Below are 24,496 nucleotides of genomic sequence, written 5' to 3'. Positions count from 1 at the left end.
GCACTGCAACCACTTTATAAACATGTAAAAGGTTATTGCTTGCAGGTTAATGATAATTATACCAAAATACATGTTTTTATAACAATTAAGAGGTCAATATAAATACAAGTGAGAACCATACAGCTGCTGGAAGAAGTACTTACCTGATTTAAATTCCTTGATTAAAAACAAAACAAAGACTATAGTCAAAATAATCCTTTGAAGTAATGTACCTCTACTCATCCCTGCAAATTTTCTTAGGTCTGAAGTCACTTCTAACTCAGTTTCCATCAAATCTGAAAAGAATTTAATATGCTTTTCTTTTTTTAAATGAAGATTCAAACTTGATTTCTATGTTATACCAAGTAGTATGTCACTTCTTGTAGTAAGATGCATTATTTCAGAGCAGGTATTGTACAGATACATTTTGGATTTGTTTCCTCAACTTGATAAAATAAAAAGTCTTTTCACAGTACCTTGAGATAATAATATGCACTGCAGAATAAGAAATATATCACTACACAATCTCGTTTTTCAGGTCTTATGGTTAAAAAAATGTATCAGCATCCAACTTAGTGCTTTGAAGAGTTACATAATGATTGCAGCTACTAAATTTGTAGAGTTTCCATAGACTTGAGTAAGCTCCTAATTAGAAAAGTCCTTTTATGTACTTGCATTAAAACAGGTAAAATATCACCCAGGCACTGATGACCCTGAAACCTAAATGTGCATTTTAAAAATCCAGATATTGATTATGATTTGCATAGGAACAGCTTATAGGTTGTGTTTCACATTTTATAGCTCTGCTTGAAAGCAGGAGGGTGTCATTCTATTAACTCAATGTATTATCATGTCTTTTAGTACTTAGTGACATTGTATCTCTAGTTTTCTTGCTCTTAGAAGCCTACTGACTCTTCTCTTTATTTTAGGTGAAAATGGTGAAATGTAGCATCATTTTATTGAAGGGGAGTGATAGGGAAAGACACAGAATTAGGTTAAAAAGAATTAAATTACTAAAAGCAACAGCAAAGTGTGGGGCCTATTTTTTCCTATTGAATGATTTTGCTGCCAAATTCAGGGTGACTGATGCCACTTTCTTTTCCATCTACCTCCCTCCAGTGCAAGAAAGCATGCCTTCATTTCTTTCTAATTTAATTTTTAATTACTTAATTAATATTTCTAGTTAATCACACAGAAAACTGTACCCTCAGTTTTTATTTTCATTTGTGTTCTGATATTAAATCTAATTGATTTATTTCCTTAGTACAGACATCTCAGTACAGACATCTTGGTTCTGCCTTTATTTATCCATAAACAATACATTCAAAATCATTTTCATAAAGTTTCCATATGTTTACAGTTTACTTGTAGTTTACGTTTGCTCTTAAGTCAGAAACTATATTAACTATTAGATAATCTCAGAAGACAGATTTATCATCATCAATTTAACTTCTCAATATTTTCAGCTTTTTTTTTTTTCCCAGCTTTTTTTTTTTTTTTTCATCTTTTTTTTTTTTTTCCCCAGTATCTATCACCCATTGTTAATGGAAATCATTCCCAAAAAACAGATTGAGTGTGTACTTAACGAAAAAAAAATAAAAATCACACAATTTCAGTGACTTTTGTCAGGCCACTGCAATCTGATCAGAATGCAACATTCACTGTAAAACAGGTGAAATTAAATACAAGCCTTTGGATTTCATGGGCTTTTGGACTAGGACCACCTTGTCCTGTTATCTCTGTTGGCATTCATGTTCTACATCAAGATATTGAAATTTTCCTTTTACTTCCGATTCTTTTAGTGATGCTACTTTGAAAACTTAAAAATGATTGAATGTCTTTGTATAGAAATATTTTTAGCATTTTTCCATAGGGTTGCTTTACTTAGAGAAGTTTGTATCAATACTATTAATGTTTAATCATCCAAATTCTTGATCTATTTTATGATAAGTAAATTGACCTACTCTGCACTATCCTTGATAATTAGATGTTTAAACGTAACCATTCCTTCAAACACTGTCAGCTTTTAATGTGTGCATTTGCATTTATATGATTATGCACATTTTGAAGCTTTGATAATAAGCCAAACTTGTCTTCCTAGTATATACCAGTTATGCTGGCAGCTTGGCTAAGTCTTTATTTCATCATCATCTAATGCTAATAACACAGAAAAGAATGTGTCTCTGTCTCAGATGCCAGTCCTTAACAGTTAATTTCAAATAGTAATACTCAGTGGATACTCTAGTGCAACATTTGACTGAGTTGCATAAAAGATTTTTTTATAATAGATTAATGCAGTGTAAACCAGAGTAAGCCAGAAGTAATATTATTTAGAATTTAACTGATATTTTTATTTTTCATAATATGAAAAATGATTTTGAGCTACTCAATAATCATATTAAGCGTAATCATTCTTAAAAGATGAATCCTGTGGGCCAGTGAGATCCTGGGGTGCACTAAAAGGAGTGTGGCCAGCAGGTCAAGGGAAGTGATCCTCGCCCTCGACTTTGCCCTGGTCAGGCCTCAGCTGGAGTATTGTATCCATTTCTGGGCTCCCCAGTACACAAAAAGACATGGAGTTCCTGGACAGAGTCCAGCAGAGGGCCACAAAGATGACAAAGGGCCTGGAGCATCTCTGCTGTGAGGAAAGGCTGAGCACCCTGGGTCTGTCCAGCCTTGAGGAAAGTAGGCCCAGAGGGGAACTGATTGGTGTTTATGATTGGTGTTATGGTGTGGGAGACAAAGGTGTGTGGCCAACTTCTTTTCAGTGGTCTGTGAGGATGGGACATTGGGAAATTTAAAAACTTGAGCATAGGAAGTTCCACACCAATATGTGAAGGACGTTTTCACAGTGAGGGTGAAGCACAGGAACAGGCTGCCCAAGGTGGCTGTGGAGTTTTCTTTTCTGGAGATATTCAAGACCCACCTGGACACCTACCTGTGTAGCCTGCTGCAGTGTGCCTGCTTTCCAGGGGGGTTAGACTTGATTTCTGGAGGTCCCTTCCAACTCCTATAATTGTGTGATGCCGTGATTCTGTGAATCCCATGCTTGAATGTCATTATCACCAGCAGAGAGATCTGAACAGCAAAAGTATGTTCTTCTATAATGTTTGATCTTTGTTTACCAGGAGTCACAGAGATTTCCCACTTTGAGATGGAGAAGATAAGGGGCTGGTAACCTAAGATAAACATTTTCTCCCCTTTTCCTCATGACAAGTTTCACGATCCTTCTACAATGGAGCTTGTATTCTGAACTATCGATATACAAATCTAAACAGTGCACAGATGTAGTACAAATGCATTATTAAAGATTTATGAGCTCAACCAAATCTGTCACCATGCTACCTGTGTGTCTGCAGAGAAACTGAAACAAACCTTCATAGATTAAAATTTTCTATTCTGCTACATCTGATACATCACTTGCTCTGCCAATATTCAAGTTAAAGTGTATTTTTTATATCTGAAGAAAAAGAGAGATTATTGTATCCATTTTCAGTTCCATTGCTTTAGAAAGGCTCCTCAGAGGCGCTGCAAAGTTGCAAAATAAGAGTTCTTCTCTGTTCAGTCATTGGATTGAGCTGGCAGTGTCTTACATGATCTGCTCAGTATCAAATAAGGCAGCTAATCTTCCAAACCAAAACCCTAGAGACATAGACAAAAAATATTCAAATCCTGTGCAAGAAAAGGTGCCTTCCACATTTCTTAAGATGACTATAAGCTAAAAGTGAATGTAAAAATTAATATTGAACATTTTATGATTAGTTAAAATGGTGGGCAAATAATATTTTTTTCCTTGACACCATACATATGAACCTCATTTTTGTATTGGTAATCTAGCATTGGTAACAAGGATGATATAACAGAATAAAAAAATCAATCATCCCTCTTGATCATTTTGTACAAATACTTTGAAAAAGAAATAGTATGTATCACTTGGTTTTCTAGTTTTCCATTATCACACAGCAGCAGTTTTCTGTAGAGGTCTACCAGGGCAGATGTCCTAACAGCGTTGTATTCCTCTACATCCATTATTTGGAAACCGAAAAGGAAGCTTAACATTTCTACTAAAGTGCCTCAGAATTCTGCTGACCTATTCAGGGTGAAAGCCACAACATAGAGTTTAAAAACAAATAAATAGAATCTTGGGCTCAGTCACAGAATGTGTTTGCCTGCATTTCTCAGCTTTTTTCAAATAGCAAAAAAAAATAAAAAATTTCAAAAAAAAATTGCAGGATTGGAATTATTTTTTACAGTTGAGTATTTGCAGTGGGTTAGACACAGACAGTTTGCTTATTTATTTCAATAGATAGGAAAGCTTTACACTGCAAGAAATTCAAATGCAGGTACTTAAATAATCAGATGTTTTAAATCTCACTGATTTATCACAGGGATATATTAAAATATACAGTTTCAGCAAATTCGTACAGAAAAGGTCTGCTAGCCAAACTCTAGTTTCTCACTTTCTATCTGATCCGTGTGTAATTCATGAACCTTTAGACATTACAGGATTATAGATAGCTACCCTGACATCTTTACTTTCATTTAGCAGCCTGAAAAATTGGTACACTCCGAGCATTTTGAATACTAAAGTAATCATTGCTTTGAATTCATCTTGTGATGTCATAGCATCTGATGACTGACATAATAAATTTTAAGAATATGAAAGCTCAAAAAGAATGTTAGTAGTTTTTCTTAACTTTAATACATAGCAATTATATAATCTATAATTAGCAGTATATTCTGATGTTATAATTAACAAAATGCTCTCTAAGTGTGTGATTTATCATTATTGATTTTCTACTTCTGGACAAGGAAACAATTCACTGATTTTTTTGTTAATTTCCCTCAAAGGCAGGAATAAAGGTATGTAAAAAAGGTAAAAAAATTAATTTCTTGAAGAAGAATGGAAATTCAGTGATGAAAATTAGAAATTTTATTTTTGCAGGAACTTTGTTGTCTTATCCTCTTTTGGAGCTGATAAGTACCAAACTTTTATAGTTTATACTCAATATAGTTTGACATAGGAGCTACTTCTAAGTAAGTGACATCAAACTAAGCACGCAACTGATATAGGAAAGGCAGAGAAACCTAGACAATTAAAGCACAGTGAAGATCCTGGTCTCTCAGTTCAGATACCACCACTGAAGACTGAGGCCAGATCCATTTCTGTTTAGGCAATCCCTGGAACACAAGTCCATAATCTGTAGTAGTACAGATCAGTTCTTTTCTGGTCACTGTAATTTGAAAAGATTTGATATCCGTATGGGAAGGAGAAGAAATCCACCAAAGCAACATGTGATTTTTGGAGACTAAGAGCTGAGAATTGCACTTAGCGCTGCCTAAGTAATTTGGGAAATGCTGCTGTCAGTTGGAAGGGCATCAACAAAGAAAAGAAATAAAGGCAAACATAATTCTTGGGCTTAATTAAATAACCCTTCATGATCAATACATTTGCATGATGATATTTACATTTATATCTCATGCAGCATAAAGCTAGTCTAGAGATAGTTTAACATATTATGTTTTGTTTCCATTACACCTATCCTTATTTTTTTCATCTTAATTATCTCATTTAATATTAATACAAGAAGAAAATTTGTGTTCACAACTAAGCTTGACAAGACATTACAAGAATCTTGCAGTCCATAGTCTAAAACTTCAAAATTATCACTAGAGAGGTGATATGATCTTTGGGCTCATCACCTTCAATTTAGTTTCTTTTTTGTTGCCCTCAATTATAAACAGAACATATGCTGATTATTGACATAGTGGGTTGAGAAGAAAGAAGCAGCATCTGCCTTTTTCAAAAATCTTTAATTATTTTGGGGGGGGGAGTATTAGTCATAAAAGCTGATCATATCTGCTAATTGTTTAAAGGTAAACCTGTGTGAGCAACAGAGCATATATTAATATAAAATTTTATTTATGTTACAGCAGGACCAGACATTCACAAGGAAGGCTGGTACGCTTGCTTTCAACACACCATGATCAATGACAACAGAAAGCATTTTCTTGGGAAATAGCATGTTTCGTCTCAGAGAAAATATCCTGTACTTAGTCATTTATCACATATGTAAGGACAAGAGTGAACCAATCAATCAATTTTTTGAAGTGGCATTACAGTAAGTAATGTAATTACTTATGTCATGTTAACAGCCTAGATTTTAAACTGAAAAAAATTAAGGTTGTTATTCTTCATATCTAAGTCTACAAGTCCAAATATGAGACCTTTCTCTAAACTAGCTGTCTAACACCCTCTGCAGTCAATGGGGAAAAAAGTCCTTCATGGAACAATTCAATCTATCACTAGAACAGATGAGATAAATCATTCTAGAGATCCCTCTCTTTCTTTATTAGCTGGTAGACAAATCCAGATTACTAGTTTTAGTGGAAAATGTTTTTCTTTTTGTGTTGCAGAAATAGCTCATGCAAATGCACTGCATTGCTCATCACAATATGGTGCTAGTCCAAAAGTCTGCTATTTAGCCTGTAACTCATATAAGCAAAGGTATCATATGGAAAAAAAATTCTTGTTCTTCAAGTTTACAACAAATAATCGCCAAAAAAACAGGCACATATCTTCCTTCTAAAGGTCTGTAAATGTAAAATAGGCTCAGACTTTAAAGCACAGTGCCTGTAGTAGTGATAACTAAAGATTTTGGAATGCTTGAATGGGATACAGTAAATATTCATGTCCACTGAGAAACTTCAATTGAAATAAATATAAAATCAATTTGTTTTGCTGAATGAATTTTCTCTGAGATATCTCGCTGTTTGAGATCTCAGATAATAGTTGTCCTTAACATTATTCTAGCAAAACACAAGAGCCTAGAAATATGGCCTTTTCACAGAAAATCCTTTAACTATCAGTGAAATGAAAAAGTTAATCCTTTTCTATTCTCAGAATTAGTCTAGTTTCCCTAAAAGGATTGCAATAAGAATTTCTCTTTGTACTCAATTAACTGGTATCTAAAGATTGTTTTATTTCATATATTTCTTTTAAGTTTGTTAATAGTATATATAGGTAGCAGAACTGGGAAATGCATGCCTAGCACTTAAGTGTCAAGCAGCGATCATGATAAAAGAATGATTAAACTGCAGTCCTCCATAAATCATGGTAGTGACAAAAACTCCCATGACAACAGTCTATAAACAAGTCGAGTTCTCTACTAGAGAAGTGTTTTTGCATTTTCTAAAATGAGTGAACAAAGAATTCCATATGAATAATTACCATAAGACTGACTGGGGTTTATGCAAAATAAATTACTCAAATATTCCTGTCAATTCGTCAGATGAGAGACAACACAATAAGGGAATTAATCATAAAGATAATTCTACCACAGTATCTGGGAACAAAAATACTGAATTATTTGTAATTTGTAATTGCTTTGGTGACTGCTGTAAATGCAAAGGAATTTGAAAATTCAAAGATTGACAAGATGTCTTCTGCATAGGCAAGTGTGCCATCTCATTATCTACAACAGCAAATTAAAGTGTTGTTTCCCAAGTTTCACTTGTAGCTACAATGACTCACCATATTTTAGTTTTCCATATACCATCAGTGCATTAACTCCTCTGTAATTGAAGAAACAATTAAAGAGTTGATTGCAAAAGACATATTTGTTTTCTGTCATCTCAGATGCTCAAAACAATAGAAATACAAAAACACTGATGAAACACCTTCATTACTATAGAACCAAGAGGGGAATAATCCACCTCTCCTTCATTATTTTAAAAACAGGAAACTATATTTAAAGTATCTACAAAGGTCAACTGTACACTTCAATAAAATGTTTGAACTTCAGTTACATAGAATAACTCACAAATTAAAATGTTAACTTTAGAGGACGGCTCTTTCTCTGTAAATTATTGGAAAAAATTAGAATGGATATTTAATTCTTTCTTACAATTTCAAATATTTCAATTATTTTAATTTTAATGTTCATCTGCCAAGAGAATTTCAGAACCAAAGGAGGTATATCACAGAATCATGCAATCATAGGTCAATTTGAGCGGAAAGGACCTAAAAGACCTAAATAACTTTTCACTAGCAGTCTTGAATTTTCCTTTTACAAACATTTTAATACAGGTTAGAGAGATCTGGTGAATACCATTTTGGGTTTGAATTTCCAGATAAATTTAGTTTAAATATTCCGTATTAATATTTTAATTAGTAATTTTCTAAAAGCAGAAACTGAAATGCATATAAACTGTTAGTTCAATTAAAATAACTAACTTAAGAATGCTGTAACTGGATTGTACATTCAAAACCATAGAAATAAACTTTTAGGGTGGAAATACATGTAGTTTTGCTAGCACTGCATTTAGCATTGCCTGTTATTCATGTTGCCTGTCTGATGAAACAGAAAAGACGGCTATTCTGTTCTCTATCTCTCTTTCACAATCTGCATGAATACTATCACAGGAAGATTAATAATAATTAGATTTATAAACAATAATTAATTATTTATTTTGGTGTTCACAAGATTAGTTATCCTGCCTACAGCCCCATCGGCTGGACACCCATATTTTTCTGCTTCTTTATGAAAAATGAGATGCTCAGGTAGTAGCTCTACTCCAGTATCAGTTATTTGAAGTTTTGCCGTGAAAGAGTGAGAGCTGGCAACGATGCAGTACAAACACATCATGAAATTTTATAGAAGCTGAATCTGATGGGGGAACGTATAAGAGTCATGAAAGATGTCCCAGAGGACCGAATGTTTTTCTGCAGTATTTTTTTCCAAATGTAGAATGAAATCGTAAAGCATTTGTTTCTAAAATCTCTGCTATAAACTCTCCCTCCCCTATAATCTCGTCAGTTCTGGGGCAGCAGAATCTCAAAGGTCAGCCTTGTTGTTAACAACAATGCTTATATTTCTCTTCTATTTCATGGCAGTAGAAAGGAACAGATGATTTATTTTTAGTGAGTTGCTCAACCCTATACAAGGAACTCAGTAAGTGACTTTTTTTCTTAAACTGATAGGATTGCCAGCAATAGTGCTGCTTACAGTAGTATTAACTACATCTATAAACCTCAGCACCACTTCTCTTGCCTCAGTCACAGCCTTATGTCTTTCAATTATTCTTTCTGATATTTTAGGCTCTTTTTTTTTTTTTTTTTGTAATGTGTTGAGTAATGTGTGAGAAAAAAAGGCATGTGTTATGAGATCAGTACAGAATGCGTGGGTGAATTAGTTACCTTACCAGTATAAATGACAAAATAGATTTCTGACCCATAGCATATGTTTGGGTGAAAAAAAGCAAGAGACGTGAGAGAGAGCAATAATTACATTATACTACTTTAATGCCTTAACATGTACGTTTCTTTTAATGAAACAGTAACGGTAATAACAACAACAAAAAGTTTTATTTCAACAATCTTTTTATTTATTTATTTATTTATTTATGGCTGATTGGTTGGTTTCTTACAGAAATAAAGCACTGTAAGGGGGGGAGGGGGGTAGGAAACCTTCTCTATTCCCAAACTGAGCAATTTCACTTTTGACCTCTATAACATTAAGTATGTCTTACCTGCTTAAAACTGTTCCGCAAAGGTAAAAGAATGGATCCTATCGCATTCCTATCAGAAATTTTTCTCTTTCCAGAAATAACTATTCAGCGTCCAAATAATAATCTGTAAAACCAGACAAAATATCAAAGAAGAATTTAGAAAATGAGATAGTGGGTGCTTTCAGGGATGTTGCAGAAAGGAAGCCATTTTATAAGTTGTGAATAAGGATGATTTTCAATACTTGTTGGTCTAATATTACAATTTAAAAAACAAAAAGAAAAGGAAAAAAAAAAGAAGAAGAAGAAGAAGAAGAAATAGAAAGCAAGATTTATTGTCTATTATAGTCATTCTGTAAAAGATTTTTTCAATAATAATATACAGATGCATGTCTGCAAATGCTGACTGCAGAAGTGAGTTCATTTTACAGCCAGCACAGAAGAGCTGAAAGCACCAGTCCCAGGCAGCTGAGAATGGCAACGCTATTTGTTATACTAGTAAGAGGCACCTTGGTGCTGTCTCTCTTCCTACCTCACAGATTTCCAGGAAGGTTTACATAAGCAGTCCTGAGCAATTTCATTATCATTCTTCAAACCTCACCATTCACTATGATGCCTCCATGGGGCACGATCAAAATAAAACTTCCGTCCTGAGGTGGCTGCTGCTCGGCTGTGCTCCAGTTAAGCTACAAATTTAGATGGCAAAGTGAGGTATCCTCTCAGCACTGCTGTTGACATAAGAAGAGAAAAGTCTCAGAACATCACCCGGTGCTGCTGGGAAGCCCATTTCTGATCATGGAGATAACCTTCTGCCAGAGCTGATGGATCTCTTTGCTCGGGTGAAGCTGTTCTGAGGTAGGCAGAGGCTTCACATGGAACAGAAGGACTCAGCAGACAAGGGAGATGGTGTTTCTTTGGGGGCAGAAAGGAGCGTGTTCTGAGGCTGCTGGGAATCAGCAGCAGAGATTCATAGAGTCTGCAAGGGATTTCTTCTTTTCCTTTCCCCATGTCTGAGGTATAAGTTAATGAGTTAAGTAAATGACAGAGGGAAAATCCAAGACAGAGTTCCTATTAATATGCAGATCCAGAATACTTTTGACTCCAGCTAAGTTGCATTTATACTAACAAATGAAAACACAAAGCTGTATTTGTGCAAAACGTATTAATCTAAAGAGATGTTCTGTCAGAAAATCTTTCTCATAACCATCTCTGTTTATGTTATATTCTTTCTCCAAATAATTTACCACATAATCTCAGCAGAATTTTTTCTGACTGAGGTGAGGACTTTATTTTCATTTATTTTTATGGCACCAATGAAAGGAAAAAGAGAATGTTCATAGCTGTCATTGGACATTATTCCATTGCTTTTCTGCTCTCAATAAACACTGATAAAGCCTATTCATATGTTAATTATTTACATTGAAAGACTCCATCATGTGCAAACAAGAACTTCAGAATAAACTAGAATAAAAATATTATTGTATTTTCACATTAAAATAACTGGTATAATTTTTAGATATGAAAAGTATCTCCACTACCACTGAAATGAAGAGCTGAAAAAAAATTCTCTATCCAGTCAGTCTAAAAGCTGGATTTAAAAACTATAAAACTATGTAGATGAATTTTAAAATCAGAATATTTGGAGGCAAGAAGGCACCTGAAAAGCAATAGTGAAATATACTGTTATTTGAATATTCCTCTTGAGAACATGAGCCATGAAATAGTTATCAACTTTCTATTTAAACTGCTGTTGTCAGGCTTCAGGACTGGTATTCACAATGAAAATGTGCAGACTTAGATCTCCTCCTAGAGCTTCTGTGCACCTTTCAAGTCCACAGTGCACATTTTCAGTGACTGTCACATTTGTTCGAGCTCTCACAAGCACAAGAGCTCATCCTGGGTTTTTGGCTTAGGCACAGCACTAAGAACCAGAGTAGGAAATCTGCCATTTGTATTTTTTATCTCAGTTGAACCCATTTCTTCTTCAGGAGACATAATTCTTCTTTATCTTAATGTATTTTTCCTGAAAAAAGAATAGCTAGTGTGAACTAAACATATTTAACATTTACTGCATTTTATGACTAGTAACAATCCTTTTCAAAAAAAAAAAAAAAAAAAAAAATAATAATAATATATTAAAAATAATAAAAATAATAAAGATCTACTCCAAACTGCAAGCCTGCCTCATTTTAAAATAACACTAAGCTGGTTTACATAGAGACCTTACAATCACATTATTTTTCAATAACTTATTTTCATTGATCAGTCTAACAGTTTGACATGTTATTTATGGGCTACTGTGATGAATCACATCCGTTTCCAAGGTAAAGTAAGCAAATTCTCTGTTTATAGGATTAAAGTTGAAGGTCAAACTTTGATTATATTCTCTATTCTACTACAGCAGTATAAAGCAAGGCCTTTAGACTTCAGAATTGGCAACCAGTCATATGAGATGCTTTTATACTTAAAAATTGACCACAAATCTTGAGTAAATCATAATTAACATCTAAGAGGCAGGAAACTGAGCAGATGACTGTGATAGACTTTCTGAGAAATTTGTGTTTTGAATATGCATTCTAATATATATATATATTTTTTTCTTTTTTCTTTTTTTTTTTTTTTTTTTTTGCTAAGAGGATTTATTTATTTTTAATCTGTTTTAAGAAAAGAGTTTATGTCTACCAGAGTGTGAGAGCTGGGAAAACACTAACCTTCAATGCTTATGGTGTCATGTGGCATTTATCTAACTCACTGGCCCACTGCTGTTTAACTTCTACCAGTGTATATTTATCAGTAAGCCATTGGCAGGTGCAAGTGAAATTTGCCGCGTCCAGAAATGTGATGTATAAACAACATTTAACCCCCTTTTTAGCAACACGTTATTAAAGTCTGGGTTGGGATCTCGGAGCTGCTGAAGCACTGGCAACCTTAAATTGTAAAGGATGCTGTTGTGCAAGGTAATAATGAAAAGTAATTACCAGAATGCCCACCACTCCAACCACACACAATGCCCAGCCAGCTCAGATAGCCCAAGGGAGGGGGAGGAGATGGGGAACCATTTGTGCTAAAAGATAAATGCGTGCCGATGAGAATCTCATCCAAAATATCCCTGCTAAATTATGTAACAAAGAAAGCATGAAAGGGAAGATTGTGAAGTGTGCAATTTCAGCAAGCCATGGAAAGGTTGCTTCTTGTGATATAACATAAGGATTGTTGCATTTAGATTAGAGGGACTGACCTTGCTTCATTGCCCAGCTTTATAAAATTGTCTCTTCTGTGCATGCTTTTTTTGCCTTGGAAGGATTCAAGTCAAATAATTTGATATCACAGATGTTTCTGTGCCAAGACTTCAAATCCTGGATTGCAACAGAGGCAATCTTTTTAGGTCAATATTAAGAAATATTTTGGAGAGTTCAAGAAAAGCAGGCACAATTCTTTCTTCATGCTAGAATTCTTCCTTAGAGAAGGCCTGACCTTTCAAGATTTTTGTACAGTTAAGTTTTGCTGTCAGCAGACTCCCTCTTCTGAAAGCCTGGGAGGGGAAGGAAGTGGCCATTCACTCCAAGGCACTCACAGTCTACAGAGCTTTGTGCCCTGCTGGTATTGGGTTTGTCCAGTGACCTATAATGGGGGTAGAAGGAAAATGGCTGAGCTAAAAAAGTGGGTAGTGCAGAAACACGGATAAAGACTATGTTGTGGCACTACAAGGAGAGAATGAGTGAGGCTGTGAAGTATCTGCTCTCTGTAACTACTGAGATAAACCTTGGGATCTCTCTAGCTGCTGAGCCTAAACCCGCATTGGCCCTTTTGGCTTTTCTGATGTTCTCTGATGGACTGGAGAAAGTTGGCTCAATCAAGGATACTGGGACACCTCCTGGGTCTTAAAGCCTTCACTGTACTGAGATAGGGGTGAGTGTAGGTGAAGCACAAGAGGGGCATTCCAGAGCTGACTGCCTTCATGAGACCTGACCTGGATGCAAAACTCTCACAGACACTGAGGGCTGGCCAACAGCTCAGAACTTCACAGCTCAGAGGGACTGGGTAAATGTCTCATTCCATGAACAGCTGCAGGAAGTGCAAAATCTCCAAAATGGTATATCTCCAGGGCATAGTTTGTGTCCATCCCTGCAAATTGCTCTATTCCCCTGTGCAGATGGCCTGGCTGAAATGGTAAGTATACCATAGAAACAGAACAGAGATCGTATCAATTTACTTCATTGGCTATTTGCTGCCTTAGGGATGAATCCACATCCTGCAGTGAAGCCCAGAAATGAGCATTGTAATGTGGGAGCTGTGAAATCCAGGCTCCTGGCAGCCACTCATGGGTACTTCCTGCACTCAGCCACACACAGAGTCCAGCAAGGCATGACTGGCAGTGCATGTGGTTTGATCAAGATGCAACACAAGACGCTTGGCCTCCTATTTTCAGACACAGGTAATGGGTTTCACTTGCAATTTCATTCTTACTGTTTGAAGTTCTGCATTTTCTTCAGCAACATACTCTTTATCACCCAGTAAAAGCACCCACACCAACTAAATTACTCCCTCTTTCATACATAAAATCATCCCTCTGGTGCATAGTAGGTCTTCAGCTTAAATATTTAGTGCCGTTAAAACTAAATGCTACAAATTAGGGCTTCAGCTATTACTCAAATGAATTCTGCTGTCGTGACTTAGGACAGCTCACATGAGCCAGAAGCGTCAGGACTGGATTTCATGTCCAGAAAGGAAAATACTGCTTTTCCTGAAATTGCAGACAGCAGATGGATCACAAGGGGACCCTTACACAGCATAAAGTTGAGCAAATAGATAATGATTTACAGGATCAGAGCCTTCCTGAATGCTCTGCTTGCACTTCACCAGTTTCTGCTAACAGGAATTAAAATGTGCACCCTCTTTTTGTGTGCCGTGACTTTTGACAACAATAAAATGTTCCCTCTTGCCATATGACACAGCCAACTCCAGATGTGCTATTTTGGTTTGAGATGGTTAAACTTTTTTTGTTACTATGGAGATTATCTACTGAATGGTTTACTTACTGCCCCTAAGCTGTCATCACGTGCATTTAATTTATAAAGCTGGTCCAAATCTCTGTGGAAAAAAAAAGTTGCCAATATTTCTCACAACTTTCTTTGATTTGTTTTTCAGTGTCAGCCAAGACATAACATTTATTATGATTCACCTTAGCATGATGACATTTCATTTTTCTTACTGAAGAAGATGTTCCTGAAAAAGGAGATCAAAATCTCCTTAGCCTTCTGGATATCACATAATAAATGAGGGAGTCTGGTTTTCCTCAGAGCCTCAATAGGAAGAAGTGTTTATGTTTCAGGACCAAGCCCCCACAGAATATTTACAAAATTTGTTGTGAGGTGTTGAGCCATAAATCTCAAATCCAAAACCTACATCAAATAGAAATGAAGACCCATAAAACACAGTGTAAAACAAAAAGTCAGAAGAAAAAAAATGTAAATATTTTAAAGAATTATTGAAATCCTTAAGTGTCTTCCCCGTAAATAACACATAAAATTTATTTTATCAAATGGACTTTGTTGCTAACATTCTAAATATTATGCACGGATTAAATATTTTCATTGCAGAGTGCTAAAATAGGAGTCAAGCACTCCAGGGTTGCTATAGATAGCCAATCAAAGCCCATTACACTATTCCTTAAGTGAGAATGAGAGAGAGAGACTTAAAATAGCTTCTGCTTTACATAAGAAATTGTTATCAGAAGCTAAAGCCCTAAACTGAAAGTTAATTTGAATTTCATTATGGTAAATGAATATGAATTTATTTTATTAAGGGGAAAAGTATCTTCTAGAAAGCTCAGGGAAAACAACCCACAGTAGGATAGCATAAAAAAAGAGAAAGTGAGAATAGCCAGATGATTCTGTCATTCAATAATTGAACCGTAGTTCCTTAGAGAACAGCATCATCCTCATGACTGCTTCATAATAACACTCGTGTTATCTCATTGCATGGTCTGTGTGGCATACTAGGATTTTATTGCCTCTGGAAAGGCTAAGAAAAGCATCTTGTTATGTTTATATATAGCTGGTGTTTGCTGAAGTGTGCATACTTATTTTTCTGTATTTTTTCATTTATTAGCATTAATAAATTGATACTATTTGAATTTCTACAGAAATAGAATGAATATCCTCTTCTATCTAGCACTGTATGCAGAGGGAAACAGTCTTGGACACATTTCTGTTCTGGGGCCCAGATCACTTCTCAAGTCACACGAAGACAGATGTCATGGGGCCATACAGAGGTCTCCATTCTGATACCAGCTTTAAGGAGACCCTCCAAGGTAACAGCCATGTCAGGAGACGATGAGCTCTGAAAACACATCGTCCAGCCTGTCAGTGCAGGACTAGCTAGGATATACCCAATTCTTACAGATTCATATCTGAGGAAAAGGCTGCTACAAAAAGAAATGCTTATTTGCTACAACTTTGTTTGTGAGCATTGAATGCAAGTTTTCACTGCTCGTACAGCTTGGAACCATAAAGCTGATTTATTTCTCCAATTTTATGTCTTCTTGTTGAGTCCTACATCTGAAAAACTCCCTCATTCTTCTCCTCTTGAGTTATATTCCTCTCACTCTTCTCACCATCCCCCCTTCATGCTGTGCAGACAACTGCTTATTTCCCAGGATTTTAGAGTAATTCTAGGGAAGCTTATTAACTAAAGCCTCACAGCACTGTGGCTTTACACAGATGAAACATTGCCATGGATTTGGGGTATTTTTACTGGGTTATTTTTAGCTCAGTTATTCCCTGCTCCCAGCACAGGTGCTGTTGCACAAACATGCACAGCAGCACAGCGCTGGGAGAGGTGCAGAGGAGGAACTGAGGGGCTGGAGGAGCAGAGCTGCAGTGCTGCAGTTCACATCCCATTACAGCCTCACTCAGTTGCTCTTGCTCAGGGCTGTACTCAGCCCCATATCCCACCAGCTGCATCTTCTGAGTTTTCAGCTATTTTGCAGTAAGGCATTTAGTGGTGTTCTCATTTCACCTGGAGGAAGGAGATGTAACGTATTTGTTAGTCTTAACTTGCTCTGTGGTGACAGTTTGAAGGTTACTGTGGTAGGTGTCCCTACCACTGCCAGTACAGCTACACAGTGCTGTGCAGAGAATGGATAGGGTTGTTTTAAACTGAATGTGTGTTTTCTTGTCACAGTTGATCCTCAAGTTCCATATCCTCAGACAACTTATAGTATGTCCAGACCACATATGCCCTGCTCCAGCTCTGCAAAGCACAGTAGGCGTACTAAGCTGGGCATACTGGGATGGACATACTGTCTGGCTCACAGCACTGATGGGTTTGGAAGGTTGCAGAAATCCAGAAAAAGAGGATAAGAAATGAGCATCAGAAGTCTGCAATTAGAGCTGCAAAGCAGAAGACAGAAATGGTGAGAAGTTGAAACAGCAGAGCACTGGTGGTAAAGGCAAGAAGGCACAGCTGTGTGCAGGACTGGTGCACAGATGGCAGAGAAGCTTCAGCCCACATCCAGCTTGAAGGTGCTGGAGTTAACCCACAGCCCACTGTGGGGGCTCACTGGATGCTGAGAGCTTTGGCTCTGCACCTGACTGCACTGCACAGAGCAGATCAACCCTAAGACTCTTCTACATCATTCTGGAAATGAAACACAAACACATCCAGATTAAGGTTTGTTTATACTGCCAGTGAAGGATAAAGCTTTGCTTTCCCTGATACACACACACTCGCACACCGCACACACCAGCTTAAGATACCCTTGTTTCATGCATGGACTGAAAGCCAACCTCATTTGTGGCATGCTGGTGTAACCATGTCTGCCCTATCACTGCCTGTGACCAAAATATCCCCTGCATATAGCCTGTGCCACCATGCTGCCCATGGCTGAGTTTGGCCCTAAAATATCATTAGCATTAGGTTTGTTTTTATATTCCATGTTTGTCCAAAGATCTTTGGTAATGATGTAAATCACAGCCAAAGCTGAATGCTAATCTCCTGAATTTTGAAAGCACAACAGGCAAAGTCAACCCCTGAGTATATTCAAAACACTTGGAATGCAAACATTCACAGGAAATAACAAAGAAAGCCCTGCTATTTCTGCAGTCAAATAATAGTACTGGTGCTGAACAGAGAACAATTTTAGAGTACAAAAATATGGCAAGATTAAAGATATACATGATTAAAAATGAATCTTTGTTTTGCCAAAACCTCAAGCTTTTGTTAGAAATAGAGAATTTCCTTCAGTTGTGAGGGTCAAAATTTACAGGCATAGAATCAACAAAGAAGGTATAAGACATGATTTTCTGCAATGAGTGGCCAAGCAGTTACTTCTCCACAGTGTTACAGCAATAGAGATTTAGTTTCTATTTGCCTATGTGTGGACTGTAAGCACAGGGGGTGGGGGGTGTTAGCCCACAGTGATCTCACTGAGGTGCACCTTGCTCTGATGCCAAGAGCAAGGAATACATAAAACACAATTTATTTACAAAGTGGTCCTTTCTTTTTTGCTGTTCCCACTGCATGGCTGTGTCCTACTGCTGGTGTCACATCTGGTGTCATCTGCCACAGGTGAAATAAGAAGTGTTTACAGACACAGAATCAGACTTTCTTACAAAAGTACTGTCCACAATTAGGAACGTGCAATTGCTTTCCAAAGAAAGCTTCTCACTCCTTCATTCATTTGTAATTATTATTCAATGGGGAAACACTCCTGCATGTAGTGAAAAGGTTTTATCAAACCATGATCAATCCCAAAAAATAGAACAGAAAATTTGTCCTTGGTGACAAGTGGTAGCTGGAAGAGATCCTGACAAAAAGGGAATGATCATGTTTTCAGTTAGTCTGGCCACCATACAAAACTGATATATCTTGGTAAGTGACTGGAATCTCAGGTTTCAGAGCATCTTTCATGGTCTGCCTGGCAAGGAGAAACACTGCCTAGAGCTCCAGTCTACTACTGTGGTCTCAGAGATGTGCCCCACCTGCACCACAGAAATGTCTGCAAGGGATGTCCAGCCACCCACTGTCTGGCATGACCAACCCAGTCTGTTCTCCTTCTCTGTGTGTATGGCACAGTATGAAATAGTCCCTGAGTTGACAGTTGGGCCAGGCTCAAGGATGAAGGAAGCTGAGCAGCTCAAATCACTACCTCCTAAGTTATTACTCACTTCACTTACACCAGGTCTTACCAGACTTTGACTTTTACTGAGCAGCATTTGGTTGATAGTCAGTGTGATCAGTGTGAACTTCTCTCAGTTATCTTCCAAGTTAGGGGATCTTGTTAGCAGGGCAATATCAGGGTGCATCATCTATCCAAGGGTGCCATGTTCTCAGCAGAGATAAATTGCTTCCACTGCCAGAGTCATTGGTTTTCTTCCCAGGCTTTGGGAACAAAAGAAAATTTACTATTCAGAATCCAGTTTTCCTATCTGGTTGTTCCCTTCTTACTGCTCACCAGTCACAATCACAAACATCTACACAACATGGAGCACCCAAACTCCACTCCTGAGGTTTACCTTGTTGATTTACTGGCAATCACCCACCACCTCAGTCCTTTATCCTTCTCTCTTAGCACTAGAAGAGCTATAGGATGATACATTTCCATGACAGGATGCTCAATTAGGATTTGGTGAGAAGTTCCAAGTATGTGTGTGGTGTGTGAGTGCACATGCATATACACAGATGAGACTGGGAGAGGCAGAAGGATGACTTGGCAGAGTTGAGAATATGAACAGGGTCTTTTCTGCCTGGAATGGCTCCCTTCCCTCAGTGCACTGAGCCAGACTTGTTCTCTCCGCTCCTTTCTTCCTTGGCACAGCTGCCCAAGGTGCCTGAGAAATCCATTACGATTCCAAGGACGTAAGGGAGTGGTGAGACAAAGGACAACAGTTTCAAAGGCCTTCTGGAAAATATTTCTTGGTAATGGAGTCACCATCCCTCGAAGTGTTCAAGAACAGGTTAGATGTGGCATTGAGTGATATGGTTAGTGAGCATGGTGGGGGTGGGCTGGTGGTTGGATCAGATGATCTTAGAGATGTTTCCATTCTTAATGATTCTATGAGAATAAAAATATGCATGTAATGTCAGTAACTCCTTCTCTGAACAGTGTATTTCACCCTGAATATAACAGCATTCTTTCCCTTCTCTCCCATTTTTCTGTTGTTGTTTGTTGTTTTGGAGAGGAGGAGGTTGTTTACTTGTTGTTGGTTTTGTTTTAATTTGTTTTGTTTTGTTTTGTTTTGTTTTTTTCCTGAGCCTTACCTCAGAAGATTTAGCTTAATCTATTATGTTTTATTCAACTTTGCTGCACCTTATGCTATGGTGAAGTGGTGCTGCTAACAACAGTGACACAACCAAACCTGACAAAATAGGGGGCAGGATTTCCTGTTTGTGAAAGAAGAACCAGGCAGGGACAAGCATTCTGGTTCCTTGTTTGATTAGTGTCTGGCACAACAGAGTTTGACCTTTGACAGGATCAGCAGGAACAGCTGCAATAATATTCAAAACACAAATAATCTGCCAATTCATTATTCTCTAAAAGCCACTCCACTTGCCCATGGCCACTCCAGGAGCTGTGTGCTGTGTGGAGCTGGTGTTCAAATAACATGAACGAAATAGCTCTTGTTTTGTGATAAATAATAAATCCAGTAGGAGAATCTGTAGTCTGACTTTGTCCCACTGAATGCACCCTGATAGTCCTTGCTTATTTTTGTTCATAGGCACCATCACAGAAGCCAAGAAGGGAGGCTGATAGTTTCAAATATAAACCTATGGAGAAGTGGGTTCTATTCTTTCAGTTTTGATATTCATTATCATACTCATTTTATGAACCCTGGAGTTCCCAGGAAGAGCCAGGTATCGTTATGAGCAGACATGGAAGTGAACAAAAATTCATGCACTTCATAGATGACTCAAAAGAGCTTTAAAATAAGTATTAGTCCCATTCAAAGTGGATACATTCTGGAATCCATTGCATGCCTGTCCAGAATGTCTTGGATACGTTTTTCAACTATTTCAACATAAAAAAAAACAACATTAAAATTATAGTAGAAAGTGTAGAAAAGCACTGTCTTCTACAGTAAAATCCAGTTGATAATCTTAAATATCAGAGATTTCTATTTTCAATTTTTCATTGCTATAAACTGAATCTATCACCATCTTCATTTGAGTTCATGGTTGTTTTATTAAAAAAAGCAAAACAAAAACAGCTCTAACCTTTAAAAGCTTTAAAAAATAAAATTAAATTAAATGGAGAAAAACTGAGTAGAGCAATATTTAACTATATTTCATAAGAAGTTTAGGAATTAAGAAGATAAAATTTGTTTTCTGCTAACCAGCAAATGTATGTCCTGGAGCTCTACAGAGCTTTGAACTGTACATGCACATAGGTGAAAGACGCTGACCCCAAACTATCACCTGCTCGTCAATGGGAGGAAGAACGAATGCATTTGGCACTGACCCCATAGAAGACTTGTTATTCCAGAACAAGAAACAACCAGAATGATGCAAGCTCTTTGTTTTATTGAGAAATCAGAGATTTAATAGGAAAATAATAACTTCTTGAAGGGAAGTACATTGCTTAGGATAAACAGAACTGTGCAATAAGCTGAAATTTCAGGAACAAAAGGAACCCAAGGCTTGCTGCTAGGAAAGGATTTGTTCTTCCTAATCTTTTAGGATTCCCAGGTCAAGCTTGGGAGCTCATGATCTGAAAATCATCTCTAAAGACATTGGGGGGAGGGGGGGGGAAAAAAAGAAAGAAAAAAAAAAAAAGACTAGTTTGGAACTGGAAAGCTTATAAGCTTATGTAAATTGTTTCTTTGCCTGCTTGTTCAAATACCATAACTTGGAAGTGGCTGTGAAAACCCAAAAGACCCCATGCTTGTTGCCTGAGGTGCCTTCTCCAGCAATGGTGTCTTCTCATTCTACCATCAGCTGTTTGTCCCGACCACAATTGAGTAGACCACTGATGCAAACTGTTAGCACCAAGATCAGTTATTTTTTTTTTGACATGGTAACTGTGGTGCATGATCTGCAGAGTTCCAAGAGCAGTTAGATTAGTCCACCTGCACTTTTAGAATAAAGATTTATTGTTCATAGGGAACAAAGAAACAGTAACACACTGGATGGTATCTCAGAGACAGGTACACTAAGCTGGCATGTTACAGATCATGGAAACGCTGGCATTGTGCTGTGCCATGTGCTTTGCTATGCGTGTGTCAGAGAGACACTTCTTGGCCTTTGCCTTGTTATTCCCGCTCTGTTACTAGGGGGAAAGCTGGGAGCTGTTAGACGTTCTCTCCCTGTAAGATGACTGTCACGTAAAAATGCAAACGTTACAAATTCACTGCTGTGAATTTTAAGCAGGTCGTCAATTTTCTGTAATTCATGAGCTGGATGCTAGTCAGCTTTTGAGTCATGTATCGGATAGCTGCTACCGGGTGTTAAGGCAGCTTGTGGAAAGGCAGGAGCAAGGCTGAGCCTGAGAGCACTCGAGAGCCCCGCGGCAGACCCCGGCAGTGTCCCCAGCAGTGTCCCTGCAGTGTCCCTGGCAGAGCTGGAGGCAGTGACACTCCTCTGTGCTCGAGCTGCAGGGTTGCTCTCAGCTGGGCTGAGGCATGTTGTAACGCCTGGAGGTACAAACTGCAGGCATTTTCCTCTCACTGGAGAGCGAGGGAGATGCGCTTTGCTTTAAAAGCTACAGTTACAGGCAAACATGGATTGTAAGGCATATGGGTGCGTGAGGGCAAGAGATAGCTGCTTAGGTGGAAGGGGATCGTGGATGTGTGTTTCTATGTGCGTAACTTCCCCGTCATTAATCAGGGAAAGCTTTTAGAATAATCGACTCGGAAAGCAAGCAGGAGGGAAAAGACCCGCCGGGCGATGCGGAGTGGGAGGCAGCCGGGCGCGGGAGGAGCTCGGCGCTGCTCGGCGCGGGTCCGCAGCCCATTGATGCGCTGTGCTCCGCGTTCGGAGGCGTGGGTGTGCTGCCTAAAATTATGCAGACTTGGGTTTTTATATATACTAGTTTAAATCATTGGTAAAACGGGGAGGAGGGGACAATTGGACTGCGGTGAGAGGTGATCTGCAGTGGAATAGGATTAAAGAGGCCAATAATTATACGGAAGAATCCTGTTTCCTAACCTCCTCTGTGATGAAGTGTAAAGTGGAATTGGAAATTGCAATTAGCCGTAGAATAAAGGTTTCCCCGGGGGTGGGGTGGAATTTCACCGCGGTGTGTCGTTGAATATTCAGCCCCAGTGGCTCGACCGGAACCGCGGGGCCGCCGATGTGCCCCTCCGGAGGGCTCTGCGGGGCCGCTCCCGGCGCGGCAGAGTCAGGCGCCCGAGGCTGCGGCTCCGCCGCGGGCAGGAGAGGGACAGCGGCTAATCGGATTGGGAAGGCTCCCGTAATCCCAGCCCGGTCGGCTGCAGCGTCTGCCTCTCTCTCCAATATCACTAATGTCGCTTCTATTGGCTGCATTAGACAGATGTTCAAAAGCTCCCTCTCGCTCGCCCGCTAAATCTGATCTCCCTGTAATACTTTCACTGCTATTAAATCCACATGCACCCACTCTTCTTTCTCTCTCCCCCCCCCCCCCCCCCCCCCCCCCCCCCCCCCATCCCTTTTACTTTCCTGAGTGGACCCTGGCTGCGTTTGATCGCCTTTTCCAGGGCAAAACGAGATCTTCTGGCAAACAGACAATGAGATTGCCCTCCCTCCCCATCTGGTTGTCTCCCAATGAACCCTGTCCCCTCCACGACCAAAAAAAAGGAACACAAACAGACAAGCAAACACAAGCAAACTGAAGTCAAACCAGTACTGCTTGAGATACAGCTGTTGATCACAATTCAAAGGATTTGGCTTTCCGTTCAGAAAAGAGAGAGTTACACGACTTACCTTTTCGATGTACGATTGCCATTAGAGCATTGGTGTGCTCTAGATCTCCCCACTATAAAAGTATAAATGGAAAAACACACGTGTGGGCACAGATCATACACACATTTTCATCAGGTGCGTCTTCCCAGTTTGTTTATCCAGATAGAGCTGTCTTTTTCCAGCTCTCCTTTTTAAAAAGGCTGGGGAACATCTAGGGGGACCTTAACTTCTTCTTTTTCTTGAACAGTTCTTCCTGACACTCTGCTTCATTTCTACTGTTCTTCCTTACTTTTTGTAGTCTTTTTCGTTATACTCGCCTACCCCTCTTTCAGGGTCAAAATCCCCTTTGTAAGTGTGTCTTATCCTCCCCCCCTTACCCCCCCCTCCACGCTGTCCTTTTGTTGTTTTCTCTGACTAACCGCAGGAAATGAAAACACATATGCAACTGTGTTCTCCTTGCATTTTCAGATGTTTCTCTCACTATTGTCTGCTACAGCTCATTGAAAGAGCAAAAGTGAAAACAGATGCATGAAGATAAAAAATATACGCACACACGTACCAACTCCATGGTGCAGAGAATAAATCTGGTAAATCCCATTAGGAAAAAAAAAAAAAAGAAAAAAAAAAAAGGAGAGAGAGAGAAAGGAAGAAAGGAAGGAAGAGAGAAGAAAAGAGGGAATGAGAAAGAGGAAGAGAGGGGGCAAGAAATAGAAAGAGGAAAGAGAGGGGGCAAGAATAGAGAAAGCAGGAAAGAAAATAGAGGGGAAAAGAAAGAGAAGGAGAGAGAAGAGAAGAGAAGAGAAGAGAAGAGAAGAGAAGAGAAGAGAAGAGAAGAGAAGAGAAGAGAAGAGAAGAGAAGAGAAGAGAAATATTAATATATAATGTACATCTCGGGTTCCTAATTAGTACAAAAGGGTATTTTCATGAGATTTGATCATTTCCCTCTGCCTGGACAAGAAGAAATCAATGAGGTAAGAATCTATAAATCAGCCATCATGTCAGGACAAATCAAAATAATGCTTCTATTATTTCAATCAATAAACCATTTTTATACTTAACATCTGATCTACACAATGTGTTTGTGTTGGAAATTTGCAGAGCAGCTTTGCACAAAAACAAACCATTAACA

General features: G+C 38.3%; 1 long non-coding RNA gene across 1 annotated transcript; it reads right to left on the bottom strand.

Moving 5' to 3' along the window:
* Positions 1 to 9,401: 9,401 nt before the first annotated feature.
* LOC116652530 lies at positions 9,402 to 23,726 on the bottom strand. The gene is made up of 3 exons (XR_004305661.1): positions 23,389 to 23,726; positions 18,678 to 18,870; positions 9,402 to 11,509 (listed from the first exon to the last, which is right to left on the bottom strand). It is a non-coding gene; the product is annotated as an uncharacterized LOC116652530 (long non-coding RNA).
* Between the last annotated feature and the right edge of the window lie 770 nt (positions 23,727 to 24,496).

The sequence above is a fragment of the Coturnix japonica genome, chromosome Z (assembly GCF_001577835.2).
Source record: "Coturnix japonica isolate 7356 chromosome Z, Coturnix japonica 2.1, whole genome shotgun sequence".
NCBI classification, from domain to species: Eukaryota; Metazoa; Chordata; class Aves; order Galliformes; family Phasianidae; genus Coturnix; species Coturnix japonica.
The sequence above is the reverse complement of the archived record's forward strand: the minus strand, read 5'-3'. Positions and strand labels throughout refer to the sequence as shown.